This window comes from Sciurus vulgaris (assembly GCF_902686455.1).
Source record: "Sciurus vulgaris genome assembly, chromosome: 8".
Taxonomy (NCBI): Eukaryota; Metazoa; Chordata; class Mammalia; order Rodentia; family Sciuridae; genus Sciurus; species Sciurus vulgaris.
In genome coordinates, this window is record NC_136468.1 from 100506690 (window position 1) to 100526895 (window position 20206).

The 20206-nt window shown below is 35.1% G+C and overlaps 1 protein-coding gene across 1 annotated transcript in view; it reads left to right on the forward strand.

Moving 5' to 3' along the window:
- SUGCT (succinyl-CoA:glutarate-CoA transferase) overlaps positions 1-20206 on the forward strand; it is a 755391-nt gene that overhangs the window by 63911 nt on the left and 671274 nt on the right.

The window sequence follows — 20206 nt, forward strand, 5'->3', positions numbered from 1 at the left end:
GTGGAGCACCACATTATCAACTTCCTCCAAGACTTCAGCCTACTGAAGGCTCAGAGGGGATATATATAGAAATCTTCAGGGACATTGTAAGTCAATAGAGGAAATCTGCAATATCTCAGCGGTCCACTGATACCTGAACAATATGAGAAAACAAGGAAAGAAAATGCTGCAAACAAATCTAGATGTTACATCAATAAAACCCAATGACAGCATGGCAGAAGAAATGACAGAAAAGGAGTTCAGATTGTACATAATTAAAATGATCAGGGGAAGCAAATGATGAGATGAAAGAGCAAATGCAAGCATTGAATGATCGCACCAATCGACAGTTAAAAGAGCAAATACAGGAAGCAAAAGATCATTTCAATAAAGAGTTAGAGATATTGAAAAAAAACCAAACAGAAATCCTTGACATGAAGGAAACAATAAACCAAATTAAGAACTCCATAGAAAGCATATCCAATAGGATAGAACACCTGGAAGACAGAACCTCAGACATTGAAGACAAAATATTTAACCTTGAAAACAAAGTTGAACAAACAGAGAAGATGGTAAGAAATCATGAACAGAATCTACAAGAACTATGGGATATCATCAAAAGGCCAAATTTAAGAATTATTGGGATTGAGGAAGGCTTAGAGAAACAAGCCAAAGGAATGAACAACCTATTCAATGAAATAATATCAGAAAATTTCCCAAATCTGAAGAATGAAATGGAAAATCAAGTTCAAGAGGCTTATAGGACTCCAAATACACAAAATTACAACAGACCCACACCAAGGCACATTATAATGAAAATGCCTAACATACAAAATAAAGACAGAATTTTAAAGGCTGTGAGAGAAAAGAACCAAATTACATTCAGGGGGAAACCAATACGGATATCAGCAGATTTTTCAATCGAGACCCTAAAAGCTAGAAGGGCCTGGAACAACGTTTTTCAAGCCCTGAAAGAAAATGGATGCCAACCAAGAATCTTATACCCAGCAAAATTTACCTTCAAATTTGATGAAGAAATAAAATCCTTCCATGATAAACAAAAGCTAAAAGAATTTACAAAAAGAAAGCCAGCATTACGGAACATTCTCAGCAAAATATTTCATGAGGAAGAGATGAAAAACAAAGAAGCAAATCAGCAAAGGGAGGAATTATCCTAAAGGAGTTGTCAAATAAAGGAGGAAACAAGTTGTGTCAAACAAATAAGCAGAATTTAAAAAACGAATCAAATGACTGGGAAACCAAATCATATCTCAGTAATAACCCTGAATGTTAATGGCCTGAATTCATCAATCAAAAGACATAGACTGGCAGACTGGATTAAAAAGAAAGATCCAACAATATGTTGCCTGCAAGAGACTCACCTCATAGAAAAAGATACCCATAGACTAAAGGTGAAAGGATGGGGAGAAACATACCATGCACATGGACTCAGCAAAAAAGCTGGAGTATCCATCCTCATTTCCGATAATGTGGACCTCAAGCCAAAGTTAGTCAGAAGGGATAAAGAAGGACATTTCATACTGCTTAAGGGAAGCATAAATCAGCAAGATGTAACAATCATAAACATCTATGCCCCAGACAGTGGCTCATCCATGTATGTCAAACAAATCCTTCTCAATTTCAGAAACCAAATAGACCATAACACAATAATACTAGGTGATTTTAACACGCCTCTCTCACCACTGGACAGATCTTCCAGACAAAAATTGAACAAAGAAACCATAGATCTCAATAACACAATCAATAATTTAGACTTAACGGACATTTATAGAATATATCATCCATCCAAGAGCGAATACACTTTCTTCTCAGCAGCACATGGATCCTTCTCTAAAATAGACCATATATTATGCCACAAAGCTAATGTTAGTAAATACAAGAAGATAGAGACACTACCATGTATTCTACCAGATCATAATGGATTGAAGTTAGAAATAAATGAAAGAGTAAAACACAGAAACTATTCCAACATCTGGAGATTAAACAATATGCTATTAAATGATGAATGGATAACAGAAGATATTAGGAAGGAAATTAAAAAATTCTTAGAGGTAAATGAGAACAAAGAAACATCATATCAAAATCTCTGGGACACTATGAAAGCAGTACTTAGAGGGAAATTTATTTCATGGAGCGCATTTAATAAAAGAAGTAAAACTCAAAAAGTAAACGACCTAACACTACAGCTCAAAGCCCTAGAAAAAGAAGAACAGACCAGCACCAAAAGTAGTAGAAGACAGGAAACAGTTAAACTCACAGCTGAAATCAATGAAATTGAAACAAAAGAAACAATACAAAAAATTGACAAAATAAATAGTTGGTTCTTCGAAAAAATAAACAAAATTGATAAACCTTTAGCCACACTAACAAAGAGAAGACGAGAGAAAACCCAAATCACTAAAATTCGGAATGAACAAGGAAATATCACAACAGACAGGACTGAAATACAAAACATAATTAGAAGCTATTTTGAAAATCTATACTCCAACAAAATAGAAAACCTCGAAGATATCAACAGGTTTCTAGAGACATATGAATTGCCTAAACTGAACAAGGAGGACATACACAATTTAAATAGACCAATTTCAAGTACTGAAATAGAAGAAGTCATCAAAAGCCTACCAACAAAGAAAAGTCTGGGACCAGATGGGTTCTCAGCCGAGTTCTACAAAACCTTTAAAGAAGAGCTCATTCCAATACTTCTCAAAGTATTCCGTGAAATAGAAGAGGAGGGAACCCTCCCAAACTCATTCTATGAAGCCAATATCACACTGATACCTAAACCAGAAAGATCCTCATCAAGAAAAGAAAATTTCAGACCAATATCCTTAATGAACATCGACGCAAAAATTCTCAACAAAATTTTAGCAAATTGCATACAAAAACATATTAAAAAGATAGTGCACCATGATCAAGTGGGTTTCATCCCAGGGATGCAAGGTTGGCTCAACATCAGGAAATCAATAAATGTCATTCACCTTATCAATAGACTTAAAGTCAAGAATCACATGATTATTTCAATAGATGCAGAAAAAGCATTTGATAAAATACAGCACCCCTTCATGCTCAAAACACTAGAAAAAATAGGGATAGTGGGAACATTCCTTAACATTGTAAAGGCCATTTATGCTAAGCCCATGGCTAATATCATTCTAAATGGTGAAAAACTGAAAGCATTACCCCTAAAAACTGGAACAAGGCACGGATGCCCTCTTTCACCACTTCTATTCAACATCGTTCTTGAGACTCTAGCCAGAGCAATTAGACAAACCAAAGAAATTAAAGGGATACGAATTGGAAAAGAAGAACTCAAACTATCTCTGTTCGCTGACGACATGAGTATATATTTAGAGGAACCTGGAAATTCCACCAGGAAACTTCTAGAACTCATAAGTGAATCCAGTAAAGTAGCAGGTTACAAGATCAATGCTCATAAATCCAAGGCATTTTTATACATAAGTGATGAATCTTCAGAAAGAGAAATTAGGAAAACTACCCCATTCTCAATAGCCTCGAAAAAAATAAAATACTTGGGAATCAATCTCACAAAAAAGGTGAAAGACCTCTACAATGAGAACTATACAACACTAAAGAAAGAAATTAAAGAACACCTTAGAAGATGGAAAGATCTTCCATGTTCTTGGATAGGAAGAATTAATATTGTCAAAATGGCCATACTACCTAAAGTGCTATACAAATTCAATGCAATTCCAATTAAAATCCCAATGACGTACCTTACAGAAATAGAGCAAGCAATTATGAAATTCATCTGGAAGAATAAGAAACCCAGAATAGCTAAAGCAATCCTTAGCAGGAAGAGTGAAACAGGGGGTATTGCAATACCAGATCTTCAACTCTACTACAAAGCAATAGTAACAAAAACGGCATGGTATTGGTACCAAAATAGAAAGGTAGATCAATGGTACAGAATAGAGGACACGGACACAAACCCAAATAAATACAATTTTCTCATACTAGACAAAGGTGCCAAAAATATGCAATGGAGAAAAGATAGCCTCTTCAACAAATGGTGCTGGGAGAATTGGAAATCCATATGCAACAGAATGAAAGTAAACCCATATCTCTCACCATGCACGAAACTAAACTCAAAATGGATTAAGGACCTCGGAATCAGACCAGATTATAGAAGAAAAAGTAGGTCCAGATCTTCAACATGTTGGCTTAGGATCAGACTTCCTCAACAGGACTCCCATAGCACAAGAAATAAAAGCAAGAATCAATAACTGGGATAGATTCAAACTAAAAAGCTTTCTCTCAGCAAAGGAAACTATCAGCAATGTGAAGAAAGAGCCTACAGAGTGGGAGAATACCTTTGCCAATCATACTTCAGATAGAGCACTAATCTCCAGAATCTATAAAGAACTCAAAAAACTCTACTCCAAGAATTCAAATAATCCAGTCGACAAATGGACTAAGGAAATGAATAGACACTTCACAGAAGAAGATCTACAAGCAATCAACAAACATATGGAAAAATGTTCAACATCTCTAGTAATAAGAGAAATGCAAATCAAAACCACCCTAAGATTCCATCTCACACCAAATAGAATGGCGATTATCAAGAATACGAGCAACAACAGGTGTGGGCGAGGATGTGGGGAAAAAGGTACACTCATACATTGCTGGTGGGACTGCAAATTAGTGCAGCCACTCTGGAAAGCAGTGTGGAGATTCCTTAGAAAACTTGGAATGGACCCTCCATTTGATCCAGCTATCCCACTCCTTGGCCTATACCCAAAGGACTTAAAATCAGCATACTACAGAGATACAGCCACATCAATTTTCATAGCTGCTCAATTCACAATAGCCAGACTGTGGAACCAACCTAGATGCCCTTCAATTGGTGAGTGGATGAAGAAACTGTGGTATATATATACAATGGAATATTACTCAGCCATAAAGAATGATAAAATTATGGCATTTGCAGGCAAATGGATGAAATTGGAGAATATCATGCTAAGTGAGATAAGCCAATCTCAAAAAGCCAAAGGAAGAATGATATCGCTAATAAGTGGAGGATCACACATAATGGGGGGAGGGAAAGGTTAGTGTTAGGGGTAGAGTTAGGGTTAGGGAGGGGGGCATGTATGGAGGAAGGAAGGACTGTATAGAGGGAAAAGAGGGGTGGGAGGGGTGGGGGGAAGGGAAAAAATAACAGAATGAATCAAACAACATTACTCTATGTAAATTTATGATTACACAAATGGTATGCCTTTATGCCATGTACAGAGAAACAACATGTATCCCATTTGTTTACAATAAAATAAAATTAAAAAAAAATAAAGGGGATTATTTTCCGTATTTCTCTTTCAGTTGATAAATCCTTGGTGTATAGAAATGCAATTGATTTATTGGTGTTAATTTTAAACCCTGCTATTTTGCTGAATTCATTTGTGAATACTAGGAGCTTTCTAGTAGAGTTTTTTTTTTGGGGGTTCTAAATATAGAATCACATTATCTGCAAATAGGGATAGTTTGAGCTCTTCTTTTCCTATTCATATCCCTTTAATTTCTTTCTTTCGTCTGATTACTCTGACTAGAGTTTTCAAGACTATGTTGAATAGGAGTGGTGAAAGAGGGCATCCCTCATTCCAGTTTTTAGAGGGAATGCTTTAAAATTTTCTCCATTTAGAATGATGTTGGTCTTGGGTTCAGCATGTATAGTTTTTGCAATGTTGAAGTATGTTCCTACTATCCCTAGTTTTTCTAGTGTTTTGAGCATGAATGGATGCTGAATTTTGTTGAATGCTTTTTCTGCATCTATTGAGATAATCATGTGATTCTTGCCTTTAAGTCTATTGATGTGGTGAATTATGTTCATTGATTTCTGTATGTTGAACCAAACTTGTATCCCTGGGATGAATCTTACTTGACCTGGTGCACTATCTTTTTAGTTTGTTTTTGTATGCAGTTTGCCAGTATCTTATTGAGAATTTTTGTGTCAATGTTCATCAGGGATATTGGTCTGAAATTTTCTTTCCTTGATGAGTCTTTGTCTGGTTTTGGTATCAGGGTGATATCAGCTTCTTAGAATGAGTTTGGAAGGGTTCCCTCCTTGAAAAGGGATTGTTAAAGGCATAGAAAGAGAACCTACTAGAGGTCAAGTGCAGAAATTGTTTATTTTCATAGGCAGTTTAAGCTTAAAAGTGGAGACAGTTTGAGCAGAAAGACATAAAGCATAAAGTATACATTGACCTGAATTCCTTGTATTTCCTAAATTTGCTATGCTCTCTGTCACTTCCCAGCCCATTGACCATGATGCTCCCATTGTTTGGAACCCTGTTCTCCTGCCACACCTTTTCGCTCTCTCCTCTTCCTTTAGATCTCAGCTTGAGTGTCATTACTTCTGTTCAGATTTTCTTGGTCTCTGAAGACTGGGTTGAGTGTTCTTGTTCACATTTTGTGTTTGCCCCTTTACTTGCTTCCCTCTCCCACTTTCCTGCAGGCTCTTGTTCTGTTCCCCCATGGTAGGGGGTCAACAGCTGTTTCTTGAATCAATGAGTGAGTAATCAGAACTTGTCTAGAGTTTTAAATAGCTCCCATTATCTCTACATTTTTTTCATAGATAAGTGATAAAGATATGCATACATTTTCCAAAAAAACTTGCAGAGTATAGCCTGGGTGAGTGCACACTTGGCCTAATTTGCTATTTCTTCTACAGCTTATCTGTAGTTCTCTACAGTGATCATTGATTTAAGGTACCAAAGGAACTTGTACGTGATGTAAGTATTCAATTATTGTCATATACCTTAAGTCTTTTCCAAAGGCAGGGAGAGGAAATAGTGCATTTAAAAAGATTTCAAAACGAAATAAGCAAAAACTTTACTCCTTATATTACAATAAATTTAGAATCTTAAAAATCTTGTTTTACAACAAAAAACAAAAAATATCTGTTGTTTATAATGTTTATTATTCATAAAATAATAACAATACTTTTATTTCTGTGCAGTTAGGTTAATTCAGTATTATAATATTTTGTTTTTCAGAATAATTATCTTTGTGGTATTATCATAATATAAATTAAGTTGTAAATATAATTTTCACCTGATTGTTATTTTAGGTAGGATGAAGAGCTGTAATGGTCATTAACTTCTTTTTTTTGTTTTTGATACTAGGGATTGAACCCAAGGGTACTTAACCACTAAACCACATCCCCAGACCTTTTTAATATTTTATTTAGAGACAGGGTCTCACTGAGTTGCTTAGGGTAGTCATTAACTTCTTTACTGAATCCAGTTGAGAGACATTCTATGTCTGTCACTTTGTCTCTTTGTCACTAGATCTGACTCTTTTTCAGATTTACTGTTTTCTATGTCTGTAATCAGTTTTATTTTGTGTTTACACATCAATTTTTGTATATGTGACAAGAGAGATTATTGCCTTAGAATTTCAAAATCCAATGGCAGTATTAAGGTCTAAAGTATTAAGATAGGTAAATTAACGTCTTTTTAATTACCTTGTTACAAAATGCTATATAACTAACATGTAGAAACATATAAATATAAGTATTTCTCTTTCTTATGTTTGTGGTTTGCTGAGTCATGTGGACATAGACTGGTTAGGTTTGGCTCCAGGTTGTGTGTTGAGGGACCTGGTCTGTTCTGCATGTCTCTTATTTTTCCTGGACCAGCAGCTACCACATGCATGTTCTCATAGTGAATGGGGGGAGTGCTAAAGAACAAGCCCAATTCCACAGGCACATTTAAGGCTTCTGCTTACATCACACCTGCTAACATTCCTTTGGTCAAAGCAAGTCACATGGCCAAGCCCAGTACCAATGAATAGTGAAATATTTTCTACTCAGTCTATCTTAAGACAAATGAAAATTAAAACAAAATGATATTCCATTTCACACCTACGAGGTTGGCAGACATATAAAACATACCCATAGAGAAAAGCAAGAAGGGTGGAGATTGGATATAATGCAATTTATTACCTCATTCAGCCAAATCAAAAATTAATCTGCTTGGGAAATCTCACATTCCTCAAAGGTTCACATTTATAACTAACTGAGGTTAGGGTTGAAAGTTCTACTGGGTATTGATTTATGACTGGAGCCTCTTTAAATTTTCTGCCAATTCTCAAATTATGTATTTTAGTGTAGCAAAGAGCTTTGGAGAAAGATTATCTAACCCAGTAATTCTTGGCTAAGGGAGAATGGGTGAATCATATGGTTTCCTTCAATAGGATGGGAGAGTAAGAGGGTGACAGGCAGAGAGATGTGTAGTTTGAAAAAATCACCTCTCATTATTCTGTAATTTTCTCCATCTCTACCTTCTGATGGTCTGTAGAATAACATTTACAGTTCATTCTCTTTATTTCCTGATAAGGAAACAGGTCCAGAATGGCTAAAAGACTAAGGTTATATAGCTATTTAATAGCACATTGGCTTAAAACTCAGGCTTCTTGGCTTAATATAAAATGACTCAGTGTCTTCCATACTCAGACAGATCATTGTTAATTAAGTGCTGACATGGATTTTGTGATTATAAGAACTGCTCTACTTGAGAATTATTTTTTCCATTCTTTTTCATTTGTTGTAATCATGTTTGCAGTAGTGGAAATCATGAACAAATTTGCTAGTCAGAAAGTCTAAATTTCAACAGATTCTGGAAGCAAAAGTCATTTATGAGTCATGAGCTTGTGTGGATGTAAAGCGAGGTACTCTTTTGTAGAAGTCTGGTATTCTCAGTAATCAATTTTTTAATAAGACTGATTATATCAGTCTAAGGTTGCACATGTCATGATTGGAATCCTAGACTTTCCTGATGTTTCCCAGTGGTATTGCTGTCTTGTCAGTGCTGTCCAAGCCCAAATCATCTGTTCTCATTCACATGTTGGCCTTGCTGCTGATGAGAGTAATCTTAGAATGGCTGGGAGATTTACTTTAATGTACTCTGACAGTTGTGTGGTTGAAATTGCCTCAGTCTATGAAATCTGGTCTGCAAGACAAAAATGCTAAACCAATCTCAAGGGAGGAAGGACCTTATTGTTTTTATTAGTATGGTCCTCTTATCATTTCAGAGGAAGCTGAGTATGCACATTAGGGGGCAGTGTTTAAAAAGTTATTTTCAGGCGATGGAGTCAGTGCTGGAGCAGAGGTGAAGTTGCACAGCAGTTTTTTCATCAGGTCCTGCAGCTAGTGGGCCACAAAGCAGGCTAGCAAGTTGATAGAAGAACCAGGTTGTACTCTGAATTGAGAGAAAATTCAGGGCCAGGCGGTAACTGACGGGAGGGAAAGGGCTCTGCAGAGCCTGGGAACAACCACTGTTGACATAGCCTCCATGGCTGAAATGTCTTCTAAGACTCCTTTTGAAATGAAATACTTCATTATGATCAATCCACTTGTGTATACAGATAAAAATGGAGTTTCTTTTGTTTTGAAGGGCAGCTCATCAAAAGTTTGGTTTGTTTCTCTGAAAATTCTGAAACTCAATGAAAAACCAACAGAGAATAAGAAGGATGGAAGAATTAGATGTTTACCTAAATTTAGTTTCTTAAGAGCAGAAAGTGAAGTTAAAAAGTGGACATATTAGATGCTATGTGATATGTTGTTGGATCAAAAAGTATTGTCTCGGGTTGGGAATATTATCAAAAATGAAGCTGTCTTTGACTAGCTGTTAAGGTTTATCAGTTAACAGATCAACAGACTCAACACCTTGTGAAGCTGCTGAGTGATTTCAGCATTTTCTTTTATAGGTACCATAAAGCAGGATCAGCAGTCTCTAAATAATAAAGTTTAGAAGCATTTTAATTTTCAGTGCTCCTGCAAAATAACTGTGTGTCACTTAGGGGAGAATAACAGAATGACATATTTCTGTCCTCAGTGTCAAAAAAGAAACTCCTCAACATGTTGATGCATGCAAACTGCAGCTAGAAATACTGTAATCATTTAGACATCTAGCTGGGGGATCATTTTATGGACTCAGTGGCTTAAAAATCTGAAGAGCAGGGGACCTGTATAGTCTGTACCCTAATAAGCCATCTGCTAAGGAATACAATTCTTGCTTTAACTTCAAGGCCTGTTGATTCAGTGCTCAAGAATGAAGAATATTATATTGCCTTCAACAACTTGTGAAATACCCTTATAATAGCTTTGGGAACATAGATGCAAAGATGAAGATCAACTGAAAAACCCTATTTGGATTTACAACTCTTGTCTTACCTGATTTTAGCAATGAATCCAGTACTTGGGAAAGAGAGAGAGAGAAAAAAGCCAAAACCAGATACTAAATGGGGAATTTCAAAACTCTCTTCCTACAAAATGTTCATTTTAATGATGTGCAGCACACGTCCAAGGAGAGAACAGCTATACAACTCAACTACCCAACAAATAAATGTATCACCTACAATGGTCTCTCGGTCTGAATTATTTAGTCCAGCACATAAAAAAGAGGAAACAACCCACTACTTAGAACAGATCTCAAAAGTTGCAAACCTGAACTTTCTAATAATGAACTCCAAACCAACATGACAGATGATTCTTGTACCTTAAATATTGGCGGTCCTCAGTGCGCTAACTAGGACCGCCTCTGAGTTCTCTAAGTCGTGAAGAAGGATGGTGAAAACAAGGCAAGTTAGTTTCACGCTTTTCCTCGACCTAGAGAAGTACAACATGGATTTTTTGAATGGGCAGATTTGTCTTTCCCATTCTGCAACTGCAGCAAATACTCCATCATGGTAACAGTGTTGAAGATTGGACATAATAATGGAAAAAAATGTTTGTGTGCCCTTTTGAGAAGGAAAAACTGCAATTTTTTCACAGTGGGCAGAAAATAGGTCAGGATTAAAAATTATTCTAGGATGCCAATATTTTCTCTTTCTGTAGAATATCTGACATTTAATTTTCTTTATATTTTAATGTTTACTTCCCTTATTTAATAGAAACGTGTAGAATATCTATGCCAAAGGTAAATGAAGTTACTTCAGTATTTAAGAACTATTCTTATTATCTTTTTCATGTGTGTCAGCTTTCCATCTTATGGTTATTTTCCCCTTACTTTAATGAATTACTGTGTTTCATTGGATGGACAGAATCCAATGTACATCTGAATGTACATATTTATATATATATTTTCTTTTTTAAAAATTTGTTCTTTTTAGGGACTGGGGATATAGCTCAGTTGGTAGAGTGCTTGCCTAGCATGCGCAAGGCCCTGGGTTTAATCCAGCACCACCAAAAAGAAAAAAAAAAAAGAAAGAAAAAAATTTGTTCTTTTTAGATATACATGACAATTGTGTATTTTGACATATTATACATATATAGAGTAGAAGTTATACTGATTAGGATCCCAGTCTGTGGTTGTACATGATATAGAGTTTCACTGGTGGTGTATTCCGATGTATATGTACATCGAAAAGTTACGTCAGATTCATTCCACTGTCTCTCCTATTCCTATCTACTTCCCTTCCCTTCATTCCCCTTTGTCTATTCCACTGAACTTCTTTTCTCCCCCTCCCTTATTGTATGTTAGCATTCATATATCAGAAAGAACATTTGACATGTGTTTTTTTGCAATTGGCTTATTTTATTAGCATGATAGTCCCAAGATCCTTCCATTTTACCAGCAAAAGTCATAAAGTCATTCTTTTTTTATGACTGAGTAACATTCCAATGTATATATACACCGCACTTTCTTTATCCATTCATCTGTTGAAGGTCATCTAGGCTGGTTCCATAGCTTAGCTATTGTGAGTTGTGTTACTGTAATCATTGATGTGGCTGTGTCACTGTGGTATGTTGATTTTAACTCCTTTGGATATATATTGAGGAGTAGGATAATTGGGTCAAATGGTAGCTCCATTCCAGGTTTTCTGAGGAGTCTCCATACTGCTTTCCAGAGTTGTTGCACTAATTTATAGTCCCACAAGTAATGTATGAGTGTGCCCTTTCCCCACATCCTGGCAACATTTATTGTTGCTTGTGTTTTTGATAGTTGCCATTGTGACTTGAGTGAGATGAAATTTTGGTATAAATTTGCATTTTTCTAGTGCTAAAGATGTTGAACAGTTTTGAAAATATTTGTTGACCATTCGTAATTTGAAATGGGGTCTCTCTAGGTTGGCTTTTAAAATTTAAGTGACCACTGCATAGCTCTTTATACTTGTAGACCTACAGTGGTGCTTCCCTTAACAATTTAATTTTGTTGTACTTTTATCCTTTGTGTCCTCCATATGTGTTATTTATAAAAGTTTAGCAGTAAGACTCCTGTTCACCACATTTAAATTTTTTTTCTTTTTTGTTAAGTTCATTACTCTTTCCTTTTGATATTATTTTATTGATTAGATTATGTTTGTGGTGGGAACATTGTATATGTCCTTTAATAAAATTTCTTGTTTTTCTTTTTAGAAAAGGGGTTGGAAGAACACCATTTTGATTTTTGTGAATTCCTCAATGGTATTTTATTAATCTCTTCCTTTGCATGGACAGAGTTCAGAATTCCTCATAAAGTCCTCATGCAGGACCTCTGGACTCAATTCATAAAGAATATTCGACAGACTTAGATCTACACTTCAGTTTTAAATAAAAATGCTTGAGAGCTCTATGAAGCAAAAGAATAGCATTTACTCAAACAAAGGGACAAGGATAGTCAAGACAGTTTTAGAAAAAGCATGTTAGGCAGATTTGCCTTTTTTAGATATTAAGGCTTATTATGCAACAATAATTAAGAATTTGTGGTATTTACATAAGGAAATAGATGTAGAACAATGTAATAAAATCTGGAGCTCAGAAGCAGACTGGCACATGTGTAGAAGTGTGTGTGTATGTGTGTGTGTGTGTGTGTGTGTATAAAACATGTATTTTTATATATAAATTTATAGCTTAAACTGTATATTCCTAAAGAATGAATTCTAGAGTAGATGATGGTTGAATAATTTTTTAATTCTTATGAAAAAAGTTAAAATTGAACTTTGAGTTTATTGTAGACACTAAAGTAATGTTCCAGATAGATTTAAGTCCTATATATATATAAAGCAAAACTTTAAAACTTTTAGAAGGTGTAATCGTAGAATAGTTTCATGATCTTAGGGTAGGAAAGAATTTTCTGTGTAGCACACAAAAAGTACAAAACTATAAAGCAAAAGAGTCATAAGCTTGATTATTTATTAAAATTAAAAAAATTTGTGTATCAAATGATACCATAAAGTAGGTGTGGTGGCACTCACCTGTAATTCCCAGCAACTTGGGAGGTTGAGGCAGGAGGATTGAAAGTTCAAAGCCATACTTAGCAGTTTAGTAAGAACCTAAGCAACTTAGCAAGGTCCTGTCTCAAAATAAAAAAATAAAAAGGGGGTATGTGGCTCAGGGCCTAAGCACCCCTGGGTTCAATCCATGGTGCAAAAATCAACTAACCAACCAACCAACCTACATAAAACCAAGCAACCAAGAAACAAAAAACATTAAAAAGTAAGAAGACAAGGCACAGACCCTTGAAAGACAACTGACAAAGAATTAATATCCAGAATAGAAAAAAATTCTTTCAAATCAAAAAGAAAAGAAAAGCAGGGGGAGAGGGGAAAGAAAGAGAAACAACTCAATGGAAAATTGAGCGAACTCCAAAAAAGGAATCCTTAAGTAAGTAGACAAGGACAGGTTACTCAGTCTAGGTAGTCTTTATGTAAATGCAAAATGAAACAAAATCTTCCACTTCACACCCATGAACTTGACAGAAGTTTAGAAGTTCAACAGTACAAATTATGAGTGAATCAAGGGAACTCTTGAACATTGATGGTAGTGCTTAAATGAGATATCCATGTTAGAAAGCTGTTTGGCAAACTCTTGTGAAGTTTTGCATGAGTCTACCCTCTGACCTACTGTTTTATTTTTACATATATACCTTTGGGATTTGAAATGGAAAATGGAAGTTTTCTGAACTTTCCAGAGTTCAGAAATAAGAGTGAGAAAAACAAGTTACAAAAGATGATATATAGAATGACACCATTTTCATAAAGTTAAAATCATGCAAAATATTGAATGTATATATTTAGTAATGCCCTCTTGTGTACTAAAAATATAGCTATACTTGGTAATGAAACATACTAAGTTCCAGAGAATGATTATCCTTGGAGAGTGAAGAGGAAAGGTTATGGGACATGGAACAAGTACACACAGGGCTTCAACTATATTTGCAAAATAAGCTGTCTGGCTGATGTGCCTTTGTTATTCTACATTTTACAATTGAAATAAAAGTAATAAAAGATTAAGAAATGTCCAAGTAATTCTCTGTTTATTTCCTTGTTCCTTCCCTTCATCCCCTCCCCATCCATAAACAAATATTCCTTGAGCTTCTACATATTCCTGGCTGTGTTGAGTGTTTAGAGCAAACATGGAAGATATAGTTCCTGCCTTTAAGGTGTTTACAGCCTAGTTTTAGAGACATTTTATAAGCAAGTTAAAAATACAATATGCTGTATATTAACAAATTGTGCTGGTGATATGAAGGAGCCAGACAGAGTATACTGTGGTAGAGGCTAATAGAAGAGGGCGTGCATGGTCTAAGGGGTATGATTAGGGAAAACCTTTCTGGGGAGGTCACATTTAACAGACATCAAGGATGAGAAGAAGGCAGCCACGTAGTGAGCTGGGGAGAAGCAGTTCAGGGACAGAGAATACTATCTACAAAGGGTCCAAAGAGTCTAAGAAAACTAGTGCATCTGTAGTACCAAAACTGAGAGCAGAATGTTAGAGAAGGCCTCTCAGAGGTGTGCAGGGGACCATGGCTCTGTAGGGGTTCGAGCACTAGAGGATAGGATCATAATCTTCAAAAGAAATAGAACTCAATTCCTGGTGACTCATCTCATTATAAATTCTGGATATTAAAATGACATTCATGTTTTGAAATGTAGCTTAAAGATAAAGTGTCTTTAGATTAGGGCTGCCGTAGTGTTTGAAAGTAAATCAGAGAGAATGTGAGCCCAAATGTGTATGACCAGTTGTCTAACCATTGCATCACATAATCATATCCTGGCAACGAGGATACAAAACAAAACAAAACAGTGCTGCAGTTAGATTCTTATGGGATGAGCTTGTCTCTCTGTGTGTGTGTGTGTGTGTGTATTCACCATTTTCTGTGTATTCACCACATAACCACTTTATTTATTTATTTACGTACTTACTGTGGTTGTGGGGATCAAACCCAGGGCCTCACACATGCTAGGCAAGTGCTGTACTCTTGAACTACATCCCCAGCCCCATATCTTCTAAAACAAGGTAGAACACATAGAAATCAGCCTGTTCTATAAGTCCATAAAAATTTTGAAAAGGAGAAAAGAAAGATTGAAGAAATAGAAAAGAAAAAAAAGGAAGGAAGAAAAAGAAGGAAAAGAGAAAGAATCCAAATGAAGTCAAATGAAATCTCAATAGGTGAAGTTTTCATTTTGTTTTGTTTTTTAAAATTTTAAAAACCATAGTCCAAGCTGGGCATGATGGCACACACCTATAGTTCCAGCACTTGGGAGGCCAAGGCAGGAGGATTCCTTGAGTCTAGGAGTTCAGATCAGCCTGGGCAGCACAGTATGACCTTGTCTCAAAAACACAAAACAAAACAAAAACCAAACAAAGCAAAACAAAACAAAAACAAAACCACCCAAACCAACCAACCAGCCAACCAACACAGAAGTCCTGTCCCCCCCCCCAAAAAAAAAACAAAAAACTAGTAGTCCAGGTTAGTTCATGGCATAATATTCACATGGCATTAAAGATAATTTCTATACTGAATAAATAATAGATATGAATATGACAGTTTTCAACAGTTTTTAATTATTGTAAATAGGACCTCTCCTAGTTAAAATAATTGAAAACTACTGTTATAAATTATGGGTATCTCTGTTTCTCCCTCTGCTATCAGTAAATATTTTATTTTCCATCTGTCTAACTTCATAGTCTGTGATCTTTAGCAAAAGTGTGGTTTGACATATTTACATTTCATACCAAACACATTATTTAAACAGATAATGACACCATCTTTACAGGGAAAGAAAAACTATATAGCCACGTGGTTTCAAAACATAGCTCCTAAAGCTAAGGACTGAAATTATATTTTATCTGTAGATATGGACCATTTCCAGAAAGTGAGTTTATGCCTTAATTTTGTCCCCTAATGCATGACCTTTTTATCTTAAAATATTTGTTCTTATCCATACACATATTACAGATGTATTGCAACCAGACACTGTCTTTTTTTCCCACCCTACTTCTATAAACTTGCATTGTTGGCTCATTTTCCTTGCTTATGGATGAAATCCCAGGCAAGTCCTATACATTTTTTTCTGCTTATTTCATTTAAAATAGTAAAAAGTCCAGTCCAATCTAATAGCAGAACTTCAGACTCTTATCCACTTTATGACTTCCACTTTTCTCCAATGGTTGTTTATACCCAAAGTGTATTTGTTAGGATCACTTTGTGCTATAGGCAGCCCATATGGTAGAATTTCTCTTCAGACTAGTTCTGTTCTTCTAATGGTTCACTTGGCCTACAGGGGGAACATCCTCTTCCTCTTTCTCACTGTTGACAGGAGTGTAGTTAGTTTTGCTGATGTAAACATAACATCTTGTCTTTGGCATTTTTTTTAGGAACTTGCCTGGTGCTTAGATAATTCCAAATTCCCAAAACACAGGCTAAGGTCTCCAATGCTTGTTTTGAAGTCTTTCTCATGCGGCCTGAAGTAAGAGGAAAGCATGTTTCCCTTCCCCTATGTTGAGATGGAGTGCATAGCATAGACCTTTTCCAAGGAAGTCCTTGCTAAAGGTCTTATTTTTCTGTCCACCTTTTCTCTAGTACTCTTTAATAGATGACAAGCTAAGGGTAGCAAATCTGACTTCATAATCTTTAGTTCATCCTACATTGGTATTCTGTCACAGAACATTCTTTTTGGGTTTGAAGCTTCAGTGTGAACAAGGAGTCTTGTGAACATTCTTTAATTCAACTTTTGCTGAAGAAATGTTTTCCAGGGAGTAAAGGATAACACCTCAGAATTTGTTTTGTTATTTTATTTTTATTTATTTTTTTGTGGTGCTGGAGATTGAACCCAGGGCCTTGTGCTTGTGAGGCAAGCACTCTACCAACTCAGCTATATCCCCAGACCAACACCTCAGAATTTATGTAGATTCTTTCCATCTTTGCTTCTCTCATATCTGTTTTCCTTTGAGTGTATATAAGGGATGAAAATGCATAATACCTTTTCATCACCCATCATATAGGTCATGGATGACACTTCTATAACAAAAGACATGTTAGCAAGAGAAAAGCATAACAAATTTACTTCGCAAGATTTTATGGGCTATGGGAGCCTTCAAGGGTGAAGATCCAAACACTCAAGAGAAAACTGTATTTTTATGTTTGGGTTTGATGAAGAAGGGATGGCTGTATAGCAATGTGCACAAAAAGGGCATGGTTTCATAGTAATAAATGCATGGAAACTTAAAAAGGATAACAGTAATTAGAGTGAACCTGACACTTCTGCCCTCATGGTATTTTTAAGTATGAGAAAATAATATTTAATATGTTAAAAGTGTTTTGACTAATTTTACATTCATTTTCAACTATTTAAACCCATGTAAAGAGAATAGTTTTCCTAAATGCCTAATTTTAAAATACATATCTTTCCAAAAGTAAATAACGCTTTAAAGATGATATTGCATTAATTTTGGGATATAGAAATATCTTGGTAATTTTTCCTAGGATCTCTTTATGAAACCATGGGATTAAGAAAATCTGCTGACAATCTCAAAAAACCAAAGGACCAATGATCTTGCTCATAAGCAGGTGATGATACATAATGTGGGATGGGATGGAGGCAAGAATGGAGGAAGGAGGAAATGTGTAGAGGGAAAAGGGGGGTGGGAGGGGTGGAAAAAAATAGCAGAATGAATCAAACACCATTACCCTATGTAAATGTATGATTACACAAATGGTATGCCTCTACTTCATGTACAACCAGAGAAACAATTGTACCCCATTTGTTTACAATAAAAAAAAAATTTTGAATTAAAAAAAAAAAGAAAATCTGCTGAACTGAAACATGGATGAAATGATGCTTCAGTATGTTCAAAGAGATGATACTGCTCATCTTAAAACTGCTGATATGCAGAGTGTCATGATATGCAAATGAACACCATCTCATGACAGTATTACACATAAATGTGGGAACTACTCCAGTTCCCAGATATTTTTCTTTTTCTTCTACTATTGATTGATAAAAGAGAAATCCAAGACTCAAATAGGAAATCGAACTGTTTTTCTACATGCTCTAAGATTCTAGAGTTATTCTGGGCCTAAAAATGTGATAAAAATCTAGTATGATGCTTTGTCCATCAGAACTAGTTGGATTCATGTTTGTTCTCTAACCTCTCATGTCTGGATATAATACTTCCCAATTTAAAGAATCTTTTGGAGATCAGGGACCAGCAAGAGGGAAAAATGACAATGTTAGTTAATGTCAAAGTAGTAGTTATTTCAAAACCTTAACAAATTGAATGTTTCATAGATTGTGCCAGATAAATGTGCCAAGATTTAGACATCATCCCAAAACCTTGTCATCAGAACTAAATCGTTTCCCTTTGTGGTAATAGGCCTGGAAAGTAAATCCATATATTTAAAGAAGCAATGCTAGATAAGAAGAAATTTTATACTTAAAAGGATAAAGAATAAATTTTAAAGTTTAGATAGCATTTATTTCATGAGCGCTAATGATTTTTTTTCTATTCTTTGAATGGCCTTCCAAGCCAGCATTAGTGCAGTAATACAACTTTCAGCCCTTTATTTGAATCACAGTATGTTTAGTCACAAAGGTCAAAAGAATGTGAAGTAAAAGTCATGAAACAAGAAGGGCTAGGGGTAGTTATAGAGTACCAGATTATGGAATCAGTGAAATCTCATTTGTAAAAAAACATACAACCCACAAAAGATTTTCAAATGAATAATATCAAATTTTGAAATTTTGGAAAACATAGTTGATTTTAAGAAAGTATTATAGTCTAACAATCCAATTAAAAAATGGGCAAAAGACTTGAATAAACATTTCTCCAAAGCAGATACATAAATGACTGACAAGCACATGAAAAGATCCTCAACATCATTATCTAGTAGGGAAATACAAATCAAAACCACCATGATATTCCACTTCACACCCCTTTGAATGACTGCTATTAAGAAAAAACAAAACAAAACAAAACAGGAAATGGCAAGAGTTGGTGAGGAGGTTGAGAAATTGGAAGCCTTGTATGCTATTGGTGGGAATGTAAAATGGTACAGCCACTGTGGACAATAGATAGCATTGGGTATGAACATAAGTACTACCATATGACCCAGCAATTCCACTTCCAGGTATATATCTGAAAAATTGAAAGTAGAGCATTGATGTGGATTTGTATATGTATGTTCATAGCAGTGTTATTCATAATAGCTAAAAGAAGAAGAATCTCAAGCGTCCACTGATAGGCGAATGAATGGTATATGCAACAATGAAATATTGTACAGTCTTAAAAAGAAAGGAAACTTAGACACATGCTATAACATGGATGAACCTTGAAGATATTATTAAGTGAAGTAAGACAGTCATGAAAATACAAATACTGTTTGATTCTACTTATATAAGGTATCCAGAGCACTCAAATTTTATAGAGACAGAAAGTAGAATAGGGCTTTTCAGGGCATGGAGAAGAAAAGTGTCCTAAGTTACTATTTGATAATTATTAACTATTTAATAAATAGTTACTATTTAAAAGTGAAGCAGAGTTTCGCTTTTCAACATGAAAACGTTGTGAAAATTGCTGGTGGTGCTGTTAATACTACAGTGTGAATGTACTAATGCTATTGCACTATATGCTTAAAAATGGCTAAAATGGTAAATTTTATGTTATGTATATTTTTACCACAATTTTAATAAGTTAAAAGAAAATAGACAAGAAAAAAGGAAAATCTAGTCTGAATGAATTATGAGGTATACCATGGAAGAAATTCAGATTACTATGTAAAGACCATAAGAAAATGTTATTTTAATGTATGTTAGATAGTGGTCTAAAAATACAAATATTTAAAAACTATATGTTGAATACATAAAACACTCCTTTGTTCAAGAATAAATTAATACTCATGGGTATAAATTAAATGCCTTTTATTTATTTATTTTTAAATTTTTTAAAATTGTAAACAAATGGGATACATCTTGTTTCTCTGTACATGAA